The sequence below is a fragment of the Pseudopipra pipra genome, chromosome 4 (genome assembly GCF_036250125.1).
Source record: "Pseudopipra pipra isolate bDixPip1 chromosome 4, bDixPip1.hap1, whole genome shotgun sequence".
NCBI classification, from domain to species: Eukaryota; Metazoa; Chordata; class Aves; order Passeriformes; family Pipridae; genus Pseudopipra; species Pseudopipra pipra.
The window spans coordinates 64293254-64315773 of record NC_087552.1 but is presented as its reverse complement, the minus strand read 5'-3'; the positions used below and the strand labels follow the sequence as shown (position 1 = coordinate 64315773).

The 22520-nt window shown below is 40.8% G+C and overlaps 1 protein-coding gene across 9 annotated transcripts in view; it reads right to left on the bottom strand.

Annotated features, from left to right (window-relative positions):
* SORCS2 (sortilin related VPS10 domain containing receptor 2) overlaps positions 1 to 22520 on the bottom strand; it is a 546495-nt gene that overhangs the window by 523367 nt on the left and 608 nt on the right. The gene's annotated exons all lie outside the window — the stretch shown is intronic.

Sequence of the window (22520 nt, the reverse complement as noted above, 5' to 3'; positions counted from 1 at the left end):
TACAAAGTATTTCAAGTGAGACATAAATAAGTATATAAACATGCACACAGAGCTTCTGATTTTAACAGAACTTGGTTTTAACAGTTGTATATTTTGCTTATACAGCATTTACCTATAAATGTCAATAATCCAGAAATGTATTATGAAGCTCATGCAGGTTGAAGAATTAAGGATGCAGAGGAAGAGAGAAGGAAAATGGCAGCAGTGTGAGGAGAATAGACAGAAGAAATAAAGAAAAAAGGAGATTACGGAAGACCAGGAGACTGCCCAGCAGTGGGAATGCAGTGAGGCAGAGGAGGAGGGAGGCGTGGGAGGACATGTGCTGTGTGCCCATATGCCAGTGTGGAACAACATCCAGGCAATGGCATGCAAAACCCAAGGACACTATATAAGCCTTGAAGTAGATGCACTAAATCAGAGTTTGTCATGTGAAGTAAAAGCCACAGAAACACAAAAATTCATGTTTTTCTAAAAGACTCATGTACTTGTACATTATTTTAGTCAGTAAGAAAAATAATTCAATTCATGGAGCTTACCAATAAAATGAATAACGCTACAAGAAGACATATTTAGGAAAAGGAATGCAGCAGGACACAGCCTCTCCCGGAACTTTCCATTAGTTGCTTTGCATACACATTTCACATCACTCCCCCAATGGGGGGGTGACAGTTAAGGGATTGGGCTGGGGGGAGATGTCCTGCAGAGCATGAAAAGCAAAGACATTGTGGAGAATGACTGCAAAGCCACTCTTACCTAAATCAGTTCATGCATCTGCTTTACCACAAGGTCTCACAAAGAGCTATGGTGGCAAGACCAAGTAAAATGCATTGAAAAGCAACTGGTGCCTGGAGATGGAGAAAGGTGAGAAAAGAATTCAGGTGGTATTTTAACAAAGAACAAGGTAACAGAAGCATTCTAGTAGGTGACATGGCAATCAACATCATCCTCAGATTCTCAAACATTGCCATAACTTCTGAGATTGTGTCACTCACCTCTAAAAGAAGTAAGGGAATTCAAGGTGGACAGCGGAGGGCAAGAAAAGGATGGGCATTGAACTTATTTTTGTATAAAGAGGACAAGGAGTAGGAGGATTCTGGAAAGCACCAATTAGTCAGTGTAGCTTCGATTCTCAGAAAAATCCTGCAAGTTATCACTAAATAAACTGTGTGAAAGAAATGATGAAGGCCAGTTTGAAATACTTAAAGGCAAATACTAACAAAATTATCTAATTGCCTTATATAGCAGAGTAACAGGCCCTAGGGATAACAGAAAGGCAACAGATACCTCTCTATCAAGTGGGTTTGCAAGGGATCATGTCCTTTGTCTGGTATTATTTAACACCTGGGTGAAGTGGCTGTGCTTATTAACTCCAAGGATGACACCAAGCTGGAACAGGCTGAGGTACGGGATGGGAACTCATAGTGATATTCACAAACTGAAAAATTACCAATAATGAATGATGGCAGTCAATGAGCATAAATACTGAAGTGCACATAATCAGAATAGACAAGAGCAAAGTACTCTCAGCAAAAGAAGAGCTGGCAGTGTTCATGAATCATGAGACACTAAGGTCTCCTGCTTTTTTTGTAGCAGCATGGCACCATAAGGGAATGGATAAAGATGCTGCAAGACATATACATCCTGTGAGTCTCAGAAAGGAAACTTCTATGCCAGCCTGCAGACCACAGTTGGAAGAGTGTGTTCATGCCAGAGCATCACAGAACTAATGCTGATTAATTGGAAAGAGCCTGGAAGAACGCAGTGGAAGTGATAAGCAGTCTAGAAAAGCAGCACCAAGTGAGCAACAAGAAAAGGATGATAAAGCTGAGGTTATTAAATCTAAAGAACGCAAGACATAGGAGAAGCATAATAAAGGCTTTCAGAGATATTAAAGCTTGATGCAAACAGACAGGGAATAAACTTTTCTGCATATCCCTAGTGGATAGGGAAAGAAGTAAACTGAAGCAAAGCAGATTTAAATCAGACTTCAAATAAAATAGTCTAACCCAGATGTTCAGGTTCTTCTTATTGCAATAAATTCTCTCCAGTTTCCAAAAACCACAGTGAAACCAGCTGAGAGGGTTTCTATGGGTCTGGAAATACCCTGTAGCTGCCTAAGGTAGCACTGGTACCCAGAGAAATAGGTAGCAAACTGCACATTAAGGATTCTGTTTCATAACACACTGATTCAGCAGAGAAGCTCCTTCCCAAAGTTCACATTTCCTTACTGCTCTGGGCACTTGTTCTCAGCCCCTTGCCCTTGTCCCATCTATCTCAGCTGTGTCAGTGCAATGGTTGCAGAGCTGCACCAAGTGCCAATACACCGAAATGAGGCAACTTAAAAACACCCATGGGCTTGGGTTTGTTTTAAGAGGGCCTTGTTTTAAGAGGGACCTGTGAGAATGCAAACCCAGCATACTGCAAAGCATCTAAACCCATACAATAGACAGGTGAACCTCAGTCACTCACAAAAATAGGGCATGCATACCATGATTTACACTCAGGAGTTGCTTACATCCAAAATCTACACAACAAGCTCTCATCACACAAAACTGAGCTGGGATTATACACCCACCACAGACTTCCAAGTTTTCTTATGGCTTTGTATCACCATGCTTACAGGACTGTTTCATGCCCTGGAGAACTCTACTGAGAAAAAATAACAGGCAATTCAGCAATGAAAGTGGAACACTACGATGACGTATTCTAAAATTAAAATATGAACGTGTCTTTCTCCCAAACACTCCCAAGTGAATGGTGGGCGCTTCCAATTTTGCATCAAATTTCAAGGCAAATATCCTTTGAAACTAAACACATTATGACCATTAGCAATGCTAATGTAACACCCATTACATAAATACATCTACATCAACACATAAATAAAAATCCCTTTCAAAAATAGGAAGATATCAAGACAAATACTGAGGTTTAATAGGGCTACAGTTATAAGCAGAAGGCTAGCTAACACTATCTAAATATTTAACCTTTTGGAGCTCACTGCTGGAGTACAATGGTCAGTGTTGTACAACATGCACGTAGTTCCCTCAGGCCTTCCAGAACATTGGTTACAGTGATTCCAAAGCAGGTGGTTAAATTCGTGGTCTAAGTAGCTTAGCAATTGACCCTTGGAGTGACTAAATATGAAGGCACAGTTAATATTAAAGACACACAGATTATGTTGCTAATACAGCTCTAACAAATGGAATAGAACAAAGAGCACTGCCCCAAATTACAATGACAGCCATGTGAAAGATTCAGGAATTAAAACAAGGTTCTACTATATTGAGCTATAAGCTCACTTTGCTAGACCACAGATATCCCTCATTATAACTTGAAGACCTCATGTGGCAATTATTTTAGCCCAAATAAAACTTCTGCAGTGCTTCACTGATTTGCAGTTCTTCTTGTCTGAGGAAGAAGTCATATTCCTTCGCAAACAGTTTAAATACTAATTATTTCTTTGCTGAACCCTGCGTTGAAACTCAACTCTAGAAGGGGCCATGTAAAAGTGCTTCCAATATTTCTGCTGCTCAAAGAGCAATACTCTTCATCCGCTTCAGTGATTTTCTACCCAACAGGTACAACATTGAAGTAATGAGCATTATAAAACTTAATACAGTGCTGTATATATTTTATGGCTCTATAGATCCAGATCAGAGAACATCCAGATTGTTTTTACAGAACTAATGCCAGACACATTTCAAATTATTATGCATGCAATGATTTTAAGAAATTTATAACTCTTACCAAACTAAAATTTAAAAAAACATGTAGTTGAGAAAAAGAATCTTAAATTACCAAACATTCTTTAAGGAAGGTAAAATTTCCCAATTATTTTTAAAATAGATTTTATTATGAAAGAAAATAATATATATGAAAATTAAAAGTGGCTTGGTAAGAAGTATTTTTCACTAATGAAAGTATAAGGCATTAAAAATACATGAAAATGAAAAAACATTCATAATGCTCTACAGCTTGTACAGTACAGCATTTAAAAAGCAATACCATGTAGGATGTAAAGCCACATGAAAGCTCGGGATATGGGACTGTGAAATGAGATTCCCTTATATCAGACTGACATCAGAAAAAATCTTTCCTGTGTAGATTGCCACTCTTTCCCTTCTGTTTACCTATGGTTACATGATCACACAAATTTCCAAGGTGTCCAAACACTTCATGATCTTTGATGTTGCCCTTATAACCAAAGAGGCGGAACAAGACTTCCGTATGGGACATTCAGACATAGAAAGGCTCGAGTTACCTACTCAAGGTAGAACACAAAGCCTCTGGCAGCCCTGCAAACCAAAGGTGGTTCTCCTGAAGTCCAAGAGATTCAAAAACAATTGGACACACCTTGTTTGCCATTTCTGCAGGAACGCTTCATTTTGCAACCGCTGACAGTCCTCTGTAGAGAAATCACAACTCACCTGAAGTCTGCCTTTGAACTGAGACAGAAAATATGGAAATGGAAGCTTTACGCTGTTGGCAAAAAATTCCTACTTTAGGAATTTACTCAAGAGAAAAACTACTTGTAGATTAGCTCTGGACCGAATGGTTTGAAAAAAGTATCCAATGTCTAAATATCTTGATTAGAAAGCTGTTCAAGGTTTGCTCAATGCTGTTCTGTTCCATCAAACAGTATGTTTTTTCTTTATTCGATTTCTATTCCTTAGCAGAAAGTTACAGCCTGATATAATCACAGAGCATTAGCTCAATATTGGCCAAGTACAGCAAGAAAAGTTTGTAGGAGCGCTGTTCTCTGACAGTAGCACCACAGTTACAGCTGGCATGAGTGGACAGGCTTTCCCAGCTCCTAGAGAGGAGTTGTCCAGGGACTGCCCATCTCGGCCTCTCTTTGAAAATTTTACAAGAGAACATAGTATATTTTATTTATATTTACCTGTGTTTTCAAAGACCAGCAGCTCAAACTTTAAATCGACAAACTTTATAGGCAAAGTGCCTGAAACCACCTGCATATGTAGTTCCACATACAGCTCATGCACAAAACTGGATTCCTGTGTGAAAACTAAGTTGAGAACATAAAGGCTTGGAAAGCACAAATTTCAACAGAAGTTTTTCCATGCCTAGTGGAATGTAGCTTCATACAAGATCACTCATTTGAAGTCCAGCTTAGAAAGAGCACAGAGCTCTTCAGGCAAAGGGGCCAGGACACAGCCCACTAGTGCTGGTACCTGTTGCTGTTCTGACCTACCTTTGACAGATTCAGCCTGCATGCTGCCACCACCCTGAGAATGACTAGGCCTTCATCACTAAATCCAGAAACACCTCACCTGAAGAGCAAATCTATGATTCAATTATTCTGTGCTTGGACAAATGAATTTTCCATTTAGTCTATTTCTACAGAACAGAAAATCTACTATTTCCACAGAAAAAGCAGCAGCCTTCAGTTCTCGCCAGAATATCCCCTTCATACTCAAGAAACCGAATCACCATTCTCAAAGGTTCTGATTTCAGTGCAAGTTACATGTCTTAATTTTATTTAAAATGTCTTCTGGAAACTACGGAACATCCTCTCCATCAATATCTTACAGCATGTCTCAGGCACACATGGCAACTGCCCAGCAATACACGGCAATACCACATACAGGTCTGTTCACACAGCACAGCCATCCCAGCTGAATTTGCCTTGTAGATAAGGTATAAGCAGCACTGCTTACTATGCTTCACAGTTGCCTCTAACAAGGTTTGGATGAAGGACAGAACAAATACAAACAAAATTAACTTCCTTTTGCACTGAAATTTTGACAGACTGGAAACTGTCCAAATTCTCCTACTATTTTGTGGCTAAAATAGGAAAATCCCGTCTGCTACAAAAGGAAAATGGTGCAATTAAACACATTTACTACTGAAAAACTGTCATCTCTGGAGCTGCCGTGTAGCACCATGCATCAACAAATTTGCCTGCTAAGGAAGCATCATGCATATAATGACTAAAGTTTGTGACATTAGCAAAGACCCTTCAAGAATGAAAAGTGATACAAATTGCTGTAAGCTTTGCTTTCTAAACTTCTGATTGTTCCTAAATATGACACAAATAAAATCAATCTAAAATTACTCATTTTTCCAACATCTGTTAAGAACTCATAAAAAGTCTGTCCTTAGGGAAAATTTGTCACATCACAAATTGATGACATTTCCACCACGACATGCTGACATTATACTATCCTATCAACAAGTAAATGTCACTATTTGTGACATAAACACTGCCCTATGACAACCTCACTGAAACCATAGACAAATATTTGACCATGTAATGTAAATAGAATAAATGACACCTTTGGGAACAAAGCAGAGCAAGTCTGTTCCCTTGTGTAAGCCAATGTCAGCTTATTTGCTCCTAATTCTATAGTACGAGAAAAGCCACAAGTGTTACATGCTCTGATCCAGTGACACAAACCCTCCTCCTCATATCCAAACTAGAACAGTCTGACATGCAAGGAGGGAGGTCCTTGCAGCAGTCAAGGTAAATGAAGCAGCAACAGAATTCTACAGTCAAAATCTTTAAGTGGTAATAGGGAAGGATGAATCCAAATTAGCCTTCTAATTATTTTCTCTTTAACTTGACTATTTAAGTCATTACCTAACTTACACTGTATAATGCACTGAAAATTTTTATTACAGAATAGACTTGGTTTGCTGCACTACTGTTCCTTCACCAAAAAACTGAGGCAAGAGAACCATGTTTTTTCCCTGTGTAGATAAAATAATGATGCCATATTATTATATCCCCATATAGACATAACAGTGATGCCTACTAAAAAGTGCAACTCAGAAACTACAAAAAATTACAAATAAAATTGGTCCTGCTTCCATTGCCAGGATGCGCCTTGTGCTGTCAGCAATGAGATGAATGATCCCTCCTAACACTTTTGGGGGTTTACTATCTTGTAACTAACACAGACTGGTGTGGTCGCAGCCCTAGCCCAAGGATCTGATCCAATACACCCTGAATCCTGCTGTCACCTTTCACAGGCTTTGGGCCCAGGAACACCATGTGGAGAAGCCCAAGTGCCACAGCTCGGTGACAGCGGGGTGCTGCAGTGAACTCAGGATGATGGGACTCCACTACAGGGAGCCTTCTACAACAGGAGAGTGATGAGGACTCAGGTCTTGTTTCTCTCTGTTGAATTGATTGCCTGTGCAGGGAGATTGATGCAGAAATCAATTCACTCATGCCAGCTGGTTTCTCTCTATCTGCAGTGGTGGAAAGTTGATTGGGATATTAGTTTCCTTCAGCTGATGTGCCTTCCATATGTAAGATGCTGACCCCAGTGAAGCTGAACAAACCAATACAGCAGCTAGAAAGATTAAATTAACCTATCCATAGGAAGGAAGGTAGAGGACTAAGAGACAGTAAGAAGACAAAGGCAAAAAACCAACTCTGCTCAAGCAAACAGCTTGTTTTTTCTAGATAAACTCAGAATTGTTTAGAAAAAAATGAACAGGAAGAACAGTAAGAAACAGCAGTGTGGAATTCAACAATTAAAATATAATTCTTGTGATATTACCTGTTTCTGTTTACTTTTCACCATTTTGTAGGCTCCTGCACCTCTTCTTTTCCATTACTGTTAACATTCCACTAACTATGAGACCAGTCAAAGCCAAGAATCCTTCCATAATGTGTGAAATTTAAGTCAATGAAATGGTGCTGCTTTACCCTAGCTGAGAAATACAATCACGGCTTGGGTTCCTCTGGAGTCCATAGACAGACCACTATAATTGAATGCTTTTACTGATGTCCTTCAACACAATATTAAAAATGGAAAGAGAGCATTTAGAAATCTTTATTTAAAGATCATGAACTATTTGTAAATAAGAATGAGCTAGACTTTCAAAATTCATCTTCAGTGCTTCTTAAAATCTAAAAAACTTGATCATGCCTGTTTAATAAGCTTTTAAGCACCTTAAGAGAAAGAGATTGATTTTCATTTCAAAAGAATCACCAATTTTTACTGAACAAAAAACCTAGCTTAACTATGCCATGCAAACTTAGAACAAACAAGCAGAATTTCTTGTATGTATCAAAACAACTTCATTATACAGCACACCAGAAGATCAGCTGTTTTAAAGTCAAATGCCAAGACATCAAAGGCATATTTTTCATACACGGAAAGGGTAAGACACTTGAATACTCCCAGGTAAACTTTCATAAATTAAAAATGAGACTCACTTGTTGATAAGAACATATACTGTATTGGTTATGCACCAAAAGAATAATGGCTTGAATTTAAAATTAATCCTTGCTCAGACAAGATTGTCCAGTTAATGAACATTTATTCAATTTTAAATAACCAAGGAAAACATTCCGGATACTTTGTGCTTTTTCCATATGACAATACCATCATCCACACTTCTAAAAAGACGCTTTAATAAATTCCATGTAAACAAAAAGACATCTAAACCACTTTTGCCGTGCATCTTTCTTTCCAGAAACAATATTCACTCAAGAGAAATAGCACCCTTTAAACTTCCCAAATTGATAAGAAACCTACAGCAGAAAAAAAAAATCTAATTAAATTATGCACTGAGAGATCTACTTGTTACTTTATATAATTTGTCTGAACTTAAATACTATTTAAATCAATATAGTAAGAAATGGTTTTGAAATTCCAAAATGTAGATACAGATCCACAAAATTTAAATCATGCAGAGAACATACCCCAAAATTTGAACTCATTTAGCTTTGTGGAAAGGATGATGTAATCAATAGAAATCCAGTACTGGAAGTACATAAGCTCATCCTTCCTCTTATTTTCATATTTATAAACAAGGTGTGTTTCTTGCACCTGAAAAGCTTTTACAGTTACCCCTGAGCCACAAATTGCTTTTGGCCAGAAAAGCTGTGTGGTGAAGGATCACAAAATATTTATCCGAGTCTGATGCTCTTCCCTAGATATCCACAGGTCTAGCCTAGCACAGACATCCTTATGTTCCTCTCAGAAGTCATTCCCATAAGACAGTATCAATTTCATGTTAGATAAAAGCACTCTAAATCTGTTCAGCTTCTTTCAGTCCATGAACTGTAGTGACTACACAGCAAGTGCACTTGCATCAGAGAAATAAGCTGTGCCAGAAACCAAGACCTTACACTTTTCTGCTTTTGACTCCCATGTTTTCAGGGCTCAGCTAAAGCCACAGAGCCCAGATATGTGAACCACAAAGTTTCCCTCCTACGACAGCTTCAAACTCATTTGCTGTCTCTGCCTTCCTCAGCTTGCATTTGTTTTCAAAAGGAGCTTCATTCATTTAAATCCCTGCAATAAGTAACAGCTTGTAAATATTTAATTTCATCTAAAGGAAAAAGAATTCATTGTCTACCAGTTGCAAAAAGTAATAATGAGGCACACTTGGCAAAGTCATATCTCAGAATGACATCACCCAAATATCAGTGACATGCACTAATATCTGAACATAATCCAGACAGTAAAATCCACAGTAATAGACATTTCAGAAGTTGTGTTTTGCTCACAAAACCTCATTTACACATTAAATCTAACTGAATAGATGATGATTATTTTTCAATTAAACCTAGATGAGCAGCAAAGTCATCCCAGTGATAGGTAGTATACAAATTCCTATTAGATGGCATGTGCAGATCACAGAACTGGAAGTGGAATTTTGAGTCTTTCATTTCTAATTATGATTATTTAAACTCACATGGAAGTTTGACACAGAAGAATTGTATTTCACTTTATGTCCCCAATCCAAATAACCCCAGGTAAGTTTAAGAGATCACTCCACAGCTTTCGATTTGGGGCATGAGATAAAAAACACTTCTCCTGGACCAGGTTCAATTGAGATGATGATATTTTGGGGACAGTTGTTTTTTTAAACACCTGCTATTGCCATCCTCTAGAGCTACAGATACTGCCACAAACACAAGGTTTCCTTAAGTAATGCCATGCATTGTGTCCCAGCCTGCAGACAACATTTGACCAAGTGTGAACATCTATTTTCACTGGAATGGCAATTCCCAAACTGATGACATGTGAGTGTCATTACTAATCATGTCTTTGAAGATCTTTTTTTCCAGATGGAATAGGGAAGATGATGCTATTTAAGCCCTCAGGGGTTAGAAAGGTGATTTAATACAGAGACGGAAATGAAGGCAGAATAACAAAGGAGGCACATAGAGAAAAGAAAGGGAGGAGGAATGAGACATACAAAAAAGCAGACAGAAGAGTAACAGAAACAAAGGATAGCTGCAGAAGTTGCCTAAAGGAAAGCAGAGTTTCTCACTGAGTGATAGTGACTGTGACAATCAGGTTCACTTAATAAATACAAGTCTATTTAGTAGCTACAAAAAATAAAAAGCTTGCATATTTTCTGCAAACCATGCACATACAAGAGGCTGTGGATCAAAGACTATGAACTCTATATAATTTCCTGGCACACAGTCTATGCCTAAATGTGAATTTCAGTGCTCTCATCTCAATGGGCTTGACTTCTGAGCTACCGACCCCTGTGAAACATCACGCTGGACTGAGTCCTGCTCCCTCAGGGAGCCTCAATATACTTCACAAAGTACAGTAATGCAACAACCAGACTTGCTGGCAGTTTCAGCAAACAAGATAAAGATTATATCCTTCTGTAGCCTTACATTCCCATCTTCAGGAAGAGTCTCTTCACAGGCACAAACATTAGAGCCAAGATGTAATCCCTCACAATAATATGAACATTGATTCAAACAGGAAGTGGAGGCTCTTCTTTTCATGCAGCTCCAGTGTTCATAAAGCATCTCTTGCCTCAGGAGCACACACAAAAGCAGCCTGAACATTCCTGCGTGCTTACAGACTGATCAAGCTGAACCAAGTCCACCCGCTGATGAAGAAACTTGCCTTTTATTCAGTTCTTAAGTTTTAGCAGTTCATGCCAGTTTAGGAAGTGGCTTTTCTGCAGTTAGCAAACTTACAAAAAAAATGTTTGTATTGATAACGTACCGGCTAACAACCCAGTTCTCACACGGGTTATATATGGTAGCCTGATATCAGTCACCTCCCTCTTCTCCCCCAAGGATTTTTAAATCAAGAAATGGAACACAGGGCACAAGGTGCTTATACAATAAATTCTAAAAACTCTCTCAGGGTTCTTCAGGAGCAATGAGATTATTAAAAAGAATACCAAGGTTCAAAGCCTTCTAAATGTAGCCCACTTTATAAAAAAACATCTGGTTTAAAGCAGTTGGAAGAGGAGGAAGGAAGGAAGGAAAAGAAGATCTTGCTAGTGGCCTCCAGTGCTCTGCACAGTAGCCCTTGAGAGATGCTGCATGAAGATGAACATATGTATTTCATTATGAACTGAAAATGTGTTCGCTGAGCTACATCTTACAATTTTTAAGCAGAGGTGCCTGATTCAGCCTATGTGCAGGGAACATAGGCTGTTCCTTCTGCATCTTCCTTCACAGAAGCTGGTAGGAGCCAACCTAATCCCTGAATCATGAAGTGGGTTTCACAGAGTTATAGAAGTGCTGTTTGGTTGAAGTACAACAGACCTTCTTGCTTCTCTTCTTTACAGCAGTTTTAGACAGTGTTTAATAATAATATCTGTGACCCAAGAGAAATTTAGAGCGTTTATAGTGGGCTGCTTGCTCCAAAAGTATGGACGCTTTTGCTCCATCTACACATCCTCCTCCCTCCTGCATGTGCTCAGCAGCACCTCGGTGGATGTCACATACAAGAGAGGAAAAAAGAAACTGGGCCCTTTCATATTTGTTTCTCCTATCAGGCTGGGAAACTTCAAAAAGAACAGGATCAGATCTCAGCTGACTCTGCCGGTATTGGCCTCCCTCATCCAGGGGTAAAAAAAGGCTCAGAACCACCAATAGTAAGAGCTTCCCAATTCTCTACCCCAAACAGCAGCACAGCCAAGGGCAACCAGGGAGTTCACTGTCAGTCCTCTGTAGTCTGTCACTGGTGCTCTGGACACAGCTCTCACTCTGAAGCCACCCTACTCCCAACGTAGATGTTTTGCATAGTTTCTGCTCAGCTTGTACTTCTCACTCAGGGCAAAGAACATGTTTCGAGACTGCTCTCAAGGCAGCTGAGACCTTTTGACATGCTTGCCATTATGCAGTTGGGTAACAGGCAGGGAAACACAGGAAACCACTGATTAAAAGCCAAACATATTAGCAAAATAAGAAATGACCCTCTAAATCAAAAGCTGCAACTCTGATGAAGTCCTAGTGCGTGGGGGGGGGCATTTGAGCCTGGGAGAAGAGAGCTTTTTCTATGCTCTAAGCACATGAAATACTACAATACTGCAGACTCCAAAGTCCCATGCATAGCAATTAAACTTGTGTGGGTTACAAGACTAAAATGAGAGAGGTCAGGAGGAATGATGTTCACATAGTGCATTTACAGAGCAGTGTGTAACAGCCAAATCTGATGTGAACCCTTACCAGTCTCAACAGGGCCCACAAAGTGCTCAGGAAGAGCACAGAGGGATCACTCTCAAAACCAGCTGGGTACTTAGAAGTTTATTAATACCAACCTGCCATAATGGGTTTTCTTTAGTTAAGAATCATCAAGATTAGAGCCTGTAAGTACAAACACACAAACACACAAATGCATAGCAGATCCTAATAATCTGATTTTGACTTCCTTTCCCACCTCAGTGCAGGTTGAGGTGAGGTGAGCAAAAAACCATTACTGTTTCTGTGCCATCCAATTCCATGTGTTTACAGGTGTCCATCATCTACATTTGCTGCTACACATCTCCCTGGAATTCACCTCATGAACTCTGTAACAGGCTGATTGTTGGAGCACTGTATATGTGCACTACATCCATTTGGGTCCCCATTGACATGTGGTGGTAATCGACAGGTAAAGATCTTATGCACCCAGAAAGTAATCCACCCGTTCATGGCACATGCTGCTTTTGTTTTATTTCTGTTTTTATGCTTTATCCATGGAGTCCCTCAAAAACCACGCACAAAATAGAGCTGCCCATACAAAAGTGGTTCACGAGTTCCCTCAGGGTTATACTCTTATCTCTACCTGTGTTAACACTGATGCCTACTTGGGCTGAACACCCAAAACAATACCTCAGAGCACAGAACAAGAACTTAGAGAAGTGTTCTGCTTTCCATAAATGGTAAGGTTTAACAAGTACTGCTGCAGATTTAGATGCCTTAGACTCATGGTATCCTTCTGCCAGCTAACACAGGAAAAATATCTTATTGTACTTAAACCCTTGAGGATTTTATGGCAACCTACTATCCCCGATACAATTGTGTTTTCAATGAAGAAATAACTTATTTCTTCAGAATCAGTCATATTTACCAATGTGAAACACTGTGAAACAGTGCCTAAAGCTCAAAGAGTGATTCCAACATATTCCTCTCACCCTCCAGCTCCATTCCCTTGGGCACCTGTCTTGCAGTGACAATTGCTGGTGGAGGGAAGCATGGGAATGCATATCCATAAACAGGCTGTTTTTCAATACCTGAGAAAAGCAACGTTTCTCTAGTGTAGCTCACTTAGGGAGGCCAAGCTACACCCTGCTAAAAATAACAGATGGAACAGTTCAATTCTCAGCCCTCATCATTTTTACTGGTATTACAGAGGACCTAAATGCCACCAACTCAGAGCAGAACCCCAGCACATATCTTGCTCATGGACATGAAGGGGGAAGACTGCTCTTTCCCTGTGGCACTTTCAGTCTGGGCACCAGAGAAGATACAGTAACAGTGACAAAAACTGTATTTTCACAGAGTGTAGCTTGCCATCTGCTAAAACTGAACCCACTGGCCAGTGAACACGTGCCCACTGCTCCACAGGAGTAAGGACACGTCACAGGGATTGGTGCTGCAAATACGCTTCTGTGACACTTCATGCAGCTTTACTGTGTCCCCAGTGATCTTATGAAAACCAGGAAAGAAACACAGTACATAAAGCAAATGGGGAAAAGAAAACATTAAATACATCTACTTCATCTACTAGAACAAACTTTTAATGATGTTACTGCACAGAAACCACAAAAATTAGCTTTTTTGCTAATGACCAAATTATTGTGATGTTGTTATGACTTATCTTTAAAAAAAGAAAAACTATTTACTGTTCTGTGGGTCTTCTTTTTAGAAAACACAGATAATCACGAGGACGTTGGAGGGAGATTAGATTAGAAGGATGCCAGAAATGAACAATAATCTCCGTGTCTAAGTACATTTCTAAAAATGTGCCAGTCAGATATCCAGTGGACAGGTACTATGTAGGTAGTGTCTTATCCAGCTGGTGAAATTAAAGAGCTAGCAAAAGTGAGCTATAAGGGAAAATTTATAAGGTCAAAATAAATGTTATTCGGAGAAATAATTACTAGTCTACAAGATCTACAAAGGTACAAAATGAACAAACACTGAGAAAGAAGCACAGTTATTTCCTTATACCACTAAACAAAAGCACAAAATATCATATTAAATACAGGTTAAGTTTCACTGATACTGGTTTTAGTCACATAATCTTAAGTCTATTCAATGATTTTGAAGTGCTAGAGACTAGGCATTTAAATTAAACTGGACTACACATTAAAAGGAGCCCTGATTAAAACAAACATCAGAACAAGCAGAGAAGTTTGCATGACCTGTGAGAGCCTTTTCTTCTCTAATTCCTAGGCTGTAGTGTGAAATAGTCAAAGGAACAAAGGAACCATAGATGTGATTTTCTATGGTCCTGCCTCTTTCAGGTGTTATAACCATGGTGCTAACCACTACTTTAATATTGAAGTGCTCAGGTTATTTAGAGCAACAGCCACCCTAAGAGATAGGAAAGCACTGTTATTTTCACCTTGCAGGTAGGAAACTGCAAAATCACCTGTGTTAGGCAAGTGGTATTTCAGAGGATACTGGTGAGGTAACTGGCAAAGTTCTTCACTCCTGTTCAGCTTCAATTTAATCCAACAGCTGTTCCTTTGGAACCCTATGCTCTGCCTCTGGCCAAGCCTCAAATTTCCCCAGGGTATCCCCCTGAACACCACACTCTGCCTCAGAGCCCGCAGACGTGGTGATGGGGCTGCACAGGCCATCCCCATCTCTGCCAAGGGCGGCATCCATGCTCTCATCCCACAAGAGAGCAGTGCCTCAACATCCCTCCTCTTCTACAACAGCCTCACCCAGGGCTGACAAAACTCAGAGGATCCAAGGGCACGGCACTTCCACCAAAGTCAGCGAGTCCAGCAGATGTGCAGCACACAGCTACAGCACCGAGCATTTCACAGTGCACGGGGGCAACTCCCTGTGAAACACAGCTCCTCACAGGTGACACTGCCCTCCTCACCCTTCCACAACAGCAATGGGGCTACAGTGCTCACCCAGCAGAAGGCTCTAATTCCTACTTCTGCATCAAGAGTTGAAAAACACATTTCCTGCCAGAGCAGAGACTCACAACCCTTACTGCTGAAACTGCTTCACTTTTTCTTGATGCAATTGCAGATCGACTGACTTCGGACAAAAGACAGAAAAACATAAACATACCGACATATATACACAGAGAGTGGGCATGTTTCTAAGCACCTGATTAACTCTCAACTCAGAGGGGAAATTTCTAGCTCTGGCCCCATGACTCCTTATGTATGAATATGCCAATCATTAGAAAAAAAAATACTTAAACAGCTGTTGGAGCAGCCCATGGACTGAAATGTAGAACTTTATGCAACCTCTGTCAGAGTACATCCTTTAAGCATACAATTCTGTTTCTCAGGGGTGTATGCAAGTAAAACTGTCATTATAAAATCTTTAGAGCTGCACCTGCATTTTTGCACTGGGGTTGTGCAACAGCCACCACAACAGAGTCTTAACCCATAACTGAAACTCCGACAGCAATGTCACAGTAAGGAAGGACAAAATAGCTACAGCACCAACAACCTCCACCTATTTGGATCTATGTCCAAAAAGTCCTGTGTTTCATCACAGTTAGTCAGCTAGGCCCCTCTCCAATAGGCTGAGACAGATGACATGCTTTCAGAAGTCAACTCATCCAAGCTTTCTTAAACATGGCTGTTAAGATTGTCAGTGATCAATCCATCTCCCTCCTACTGCAGAAGTCCAAGCTTAGGCTTAATGGCTGAATCATAGAGTGACAGAATGGTTTGGGTTGGAAGGGACCTTAAAGACCACCTAGTTCCAACCTCTCACCCTGGGCAGAAACATCTCCCACTAGACCAGGTTGCTCAGAGCCCCATCCAGCCTGGCCTTGAACACTTCCAGGCGTGGGGCATCCACAACTTCTCTGGACAACCTGTGCCAGTGTCTCACCATCTTTGCAGTGGAGTATTCCTTCCTTATATCCTATAATGAAGTAAGGCACAGCAAAGGATCCCATCCATTATTCCTTTCCAAGTGGTTTTGTCATTGGTGATTTGTTAGAGTTTTAAATTATTATTACTGGGGCCTGGGGTTGGGGTTGGGAATGTTTGGTAAAGAATGTGAGTCTCTGAGAATAAAAATGTTGAAGGAATGTTGCAGGTCATCAAGTTTCATCCTGAGCTACAGTGAGCAGTCATATACTGGAGACTACTTTCAACCTATACTTTCATCTTTTGCTTAAATGAAATTGTGTTTTCAGGAACTAGAAGGACCCCACTTGCATTGTAGTGCAGATTCTCTCCCCTTTATGAGAACAACCTTTGGTCTTAACCGGCAGGACCATAAAATATTTTAATTGGACGTGCAAAGGGCTTGGCACAAAAGCTTCTGTATCTGTATGTTTTAAATTCATAAAGTTGTACACACCTTTTAGCAGAACAGTTACTGTTTTTCTGAAAAGCTCATAATTTTCCCCTTCCGTTCTTTCAAAAAAAATCTACTAGTCTATTGAATTTTAATAAAATCAAAAGGGAAGTCCTCATTTCTTTCTCTGAAGACCTGTGCCAATAGATTCCTAAGACCATCAAGCTTGGGAAGTACGCATTATGTTCCCACTGTGATATGTGAGCTGCTATCCACAGCCTAAACACACACCTGTAATGATTGTTATTAAGCCAGATTTGGTTTATCATTCACATGCAATAAATACATTGGCAGTATCAGAGAGAATTTCAGTCTGGCATCTCTCTTTAGTGTTCATTGCTTTATTTCCCTCCTAGATTTAAACTGAGCTTATCCCAATGTCAGCACAGCAGTACTTCCAGTAGCCTGCTCCTAAGCAAACCAGGTAACACCAGTTAAACGAGCAAACCAGGTAAAACCAGGTATGGCTGCAGGTGTGGAGGGCTGTGCGTGGAGGAGGACTTTGAAGCATGTTTGAAACACACATTTACTAATTAAACTATGTATCAATTTTAAGTGTCTACTCGGGGGTTGAGAGGAGGTGCTCTCTCTTTCCTTTAGCCGCTGGAATTACTGAAATGTGGAGAGAGCTCAGCAGGCAGTGACGTGACTAGCAAGCTGTAGGGCTGGTAGAGAGGGAAAACAGAGGCTAGTAGAAGCAAATAAATGAAGTAAGCCATAAACTTTGTATCATGAAAAAAAAAGAAAAAGGAAACATTCAACTCCTGAGTTACTTCAGTCAGATTAATATCATTCTGCTTTCCAGGTGGGACTCTGCTGTTCCATTCAAATATGATTATTGGGTTTAGTTTCTGTTTTGTTTTTATAATCACACTATCATCTCAAAGAATTTTAAGAAAAACCCTCCCTATGGGAAATCTGCCTTTCACTTTGCAATATATGTGCCATTTATCAAAGGTCTGAGCCGTCAGGATTTTTGACCTCATGCTCCCTTTAGTTTCATAAAATGTAGTCTGGTTACTCTGCAGAAACAGCACCAAAACCTTACCACAAATGGACTTTTGCCCAGTTTTGATAGATAATTACATTTACTATTACAGGTACTGCTAGAGTAATATTGCAGTCAATGCTTATTATAGATTCCCTCAGCACAATTTATTGCAAACTGAACAAAACACAAAACCAATTAAATAAAACATCTACCAGAAGAATACATTTAGTGATCACTGGGCTCTACAAATGCTGAAACTGTATCCCAAAGAGTTATAGTTTTTAAATTAAACAAAGTATCTGTATATCAAATACAGAAAGTCTGGATCAGTTAAAGATTTTGTGTGTAGCAACTTCTGTAGATGTGCAATAAACCTTCCTTTCTGGTAAGATGCTGCTAAATATTTAAGTCTGGGAAAAAAATGTGTGTATATTTATGTTTATTTTCCATAACTAAGACCTACATGTTTATGATGGATCATGACATCAACTTATGACAAATAAGCACCTGCACGGACTTACTTAATATTTTGACTACAAGCAAAAAAAGGAAATACTGTGACCATGAGAGTGCAGACTTGGAAGAAAGTGGTCCAAGTTCTGTTCACAACACTTTAGCAGTCTGCACACTGCATGAAGAGCAGCCCATGAATCAAAATCAGTTTTGAATATGAGTCTCATTCTCCCCATATTTCTCCTTTGGCTTTGATTTTATTTTTTTTTTTTAAATCAGCAGGTATTAATGCAGAATGGGAATTCTCCAGGAGGCTCAAAAAGAACATAGTTTTGCAAAGAAAGTTGTTTGCCTAGCACAAAAAAGCTCCTGGGATGACTATAAGGCCTCTTCTAAGGAAAAGCAGGGTTTTTAAAAGCTGTCATGAATTGATTATTTTTCCCCAAATCAGAAAGGGTTGCATATTTTTAGTAAATCTGAGAACATACATATTCAGTTTAACACAGAAAGAGCTATTATTTTAGCACATTACCTGTATATATTCCGAAGCACACCTCCATGTTATTTATCAGTTACACAGATGTCAATTATTGGCCCTTCCCACAGTAAATGGTGTGCTGCACCACCCACCTGTCATGTCTTCAGTTTATGATATTTTAAGACTGGAAAGGAAATTAGTTCCTTTTGCCTGAGCCTTTGTTAGAAAGTAAGAGTGCATAACAGATTTCTGTGGGCAGAGGGGACAGAAAGCAGAAATACTAATTGCTAGAATTCACTAACCAAATACACTCTTGCTGTTACAAGTACTGGCTTTGTAAGACTTGCCTCACTAGTGATGGCTTTGACTATATACCCCACTGCCAAGAAAGGTCAGGGACAGACTCCTCGTTCATGGAATCTATAAATAATTATGAGAGTACAAAATAAAATAATGAGGACACAAAACAGGAAGCATTTTGCATACCTCCCCCTTCAGCTCTCTCTTGGCAAGGCAAGGAAGTGTACCATGATCTTCCCAGTGATTCAAGCTCACTTTACAATCAGTGTAACCATATCCTCTGCTGTGCTACCAAAGCCACCATTTCTCTAATTCACAAAACTAACAGCATTACACGAGGATAAGAAAGTACACATCAGACTTCTACAGCACAGAAAAGAAAGGGAAGGAGACAGGATCAATTTAATTTATAGCCTCCCTAGTTTCTTTCAAGACATCTCATGCAACCAAAAATCTCATGCTTCTATTATTGCAGCACAGGAGGATTTACACGACGTAAATTATTTTTTCAAAGCTCCATATGCACATCAACCTAAGCTCAATCCTTTCCAAATTTATTTATTTGCCCTTGATCCATACACAAGTACTCCATGGTAGCACTTTCAATGAACTATTCATGCAGGTGAACATGCCTTGGAGAAGCAGCTGCCCCCTCTGCTTTTATGGTTATTTGTTTCTTCATCACAGAGCTCAAAGGAATAATCCTACTGCATATTTCTTCTTCATTTATTTTACTAGGTGAGGTGTTTAAGAGGATATATGGTCATCTGGAGCTCATCACTGTCAAATTTTCAGCCACACAGCTGTAAAGGGTAAAGGAACTAGTTTAGCTCCTTGGTTTACAAAGTGCTGAGTACCTCCAATGAGGTGCCAAACGTGCGTGGTGACACTTTAAGATTGCTGAGTGCCTCCTGAGGTTCACAGGACCTGATCCAAAGCCCCACTGTTAGAAATGACAGCCCTCCCCTTGACTGCAATGCGCCTGGGACAGAACAGCGCTCCATGGCTCACACCTGTGCTTCCAAGGCAAGGAGAGACTTACCATAGATTTAAGAACACAGGATAAGGTGCCAGGTTTGAGAAGCACTGGATCTTAGCATTCCTACCTCCAAACACTTAACCCAGGGTAATACAAATAAAAACATACATATCTACTTAAACAAACAGAAATTCGAGACTACCTTAAATACGTTTGGGATCAGGTGCTGATTTTCAATTGTTTTAGCTCACAAACAAGCATGCCCATCCTGCTTCCTTTGGGCTTACAAGAAAAGAAGGTGAAAAAAAAGCTGACAGTCATACTGTAAAACACCCAGTGCAAAGACTGGCTGCTTTCATTTGGGTTAAGACAGCAAAAAGTCTTTCATTACCAGGTCACTTGTTCAAATACAGTCCCGCTTGACAGTAATCACTTGATGGCAGGCAGAGTAAGCAACATAATTTCTAAGTAACTCTGCAAAAGTATTTTTTATTAAGTGTATAAATACTGTAGAAAAAGTCTGCAGGCATTCATGATTAGTGCATTATCCTGCAATACTGAATTAGTAGAGAGCAACTAAGCAAACAAAAAACGAACTACATTGCAGCAAAGACTGTAACCACTTTCATTTGTTCTGACAGTTGCCATTTATCTTTGCTTTTGAAGAGACTACGTGGTAGTATTCTAGTAAGTGAGCTGTAGCATACTGTGAAAAAATAATAACATTTTAGCAATACAAGCCCTCGCTGCAGCATCTGTTATTAAATCTTTGCAGAGGCGAGGAGAGACTGCTAGTCATAACTGTGGATTAGCAAGGTTCTACTATATTCATTTTAGAGTGCAGAGCGCTTTGCATGAAAGCTGTTACTTGCCTTTTATGTCAAAAAATGAACTTATGCCAACTTTTTAATACTGAATTCTTCAAAGAAGTAGTTCTAACAGTCTGCAAGCACTGTCCGCAAAAAAAAGCAGTCTAATAGCAGAGAAATGGAGGAAGGGCAGCACTAGAATAGCTGATGCTGCTGATTTGCAACTCTCTCTTTTCACAGAAAATGACCATCATCTTGCACTTCCTTCCCGAGTAAATCAAAAACTGCCTTTGAAAGTGTCAAGCTTTATGATGCTGACTTCAACTCTGACACCTGATTATACAAGAGCGTTAACATAAGCGCTCAGCATGCTCCAGGGAATCACTGCATCCTCATCAGTGGAGCCCTAGCAGCTCCACATCCTGGCTGACTCGCTAGCAAAACAGGCAAAAAACAGGACTTGAGGTCCTAGAGAAAGGATGATAATTCACATACTTATGAGAAGTACAATACACGCACTCTGAACTGAGCCAAGTTTAAGTAAACTTTATGCTAAATTCACAAAGTTCAGGCAGAGTCGGAGCTTAGCTGAACTGTAGTGAAAACACTCAGGAGCTTTCCAGAAACACTAAAATCCTTCAGGACAAAGTTGATCTTGAGCCTTCATAACCATATTTTCCTGACTGAGAAGTTACAGACAGTGCAAGGTGCTGTGCAATATTTACCCATGACGACCACTGTTATGATATAGTGTTTCAGTGGAGGATAAATCAGAAGCAGCAAATCCCTAAAACTACCCGTGCGAATACACACCCATTAATGGATCAATACATAAAGAAATGAAGACTAGCTGAAATTGAAAATGAGTTAAAAAATTACTAGGGGCGCTCACCGTGAGAGCTGCCGTCTAAATTAGACAAGTAATAAAGGCAAGACACACTTTTAACTGCGAAAAGTTGTGAACACTGACGCTCTAATGCAATTTCACTGGTTCCAGCGCATGATTTTTATCCACCGATGTGGCTGTAAAAGCCCCCTCGGAGAGCTGCTGCTATTCTGGAGCTTTGCGGGACGCCCCTCCGCCCCCGCGGCGCTCGGCGGGGCCGCACCGCTCACCCGCCCCTGCCGCTCACATCCACCTCAAGCCCGGAGCTGCGTTTTATTTCATTTTCGGTTTGTTTCGGGTTTTTCTTTCCCCGGCGCTTGCGAAGACAGAGCGCGGCGCGGGGGAGATTACACGGGGATGACTGAATCGCGGTGAATCGATTAAGCCTCGACAATTTAATCTGGGACTTCATGCGGGGCTGGAGGAGATAATCCCCGCGCCGCAGTTCGCCCCTGCCCCTCCTTTACCCGGAGACCCTGCCACAGCCCCGGGGGCACTCCGACCGCACACGGACACCGCTTCGCCTCTCTGGGGCCAAGATGCCCTCCTCGTCCTCCTCGTCCTCGTCCTCGTCCTCCTCCTCGCAGTGCGGCGCACATCGCGCACCCGGCCCCTGTGCGAGATGCGCGCTCGCAAACTTTCCAAACTTCTGGGGAAGTGGCGGGGGATGCGCGGGGCCGGCCCGACCACGGCGGCGCTTCGCCTCCCGGCGGCACCTCACCGGCCGCAGCCCCCCGAGCGCTGCCCGCGGGATCCCCGCGCCCGGGGCCGGGCAGCGGGCGGCAGGAGCACCGCGCCCCTGTCGCACCGAGCCCGGCGAAGCGCGGGCTGCGCACCGCAAGTTGGGGAACCAAAGCAACGGCAAGGGCAGGGACCCCACACC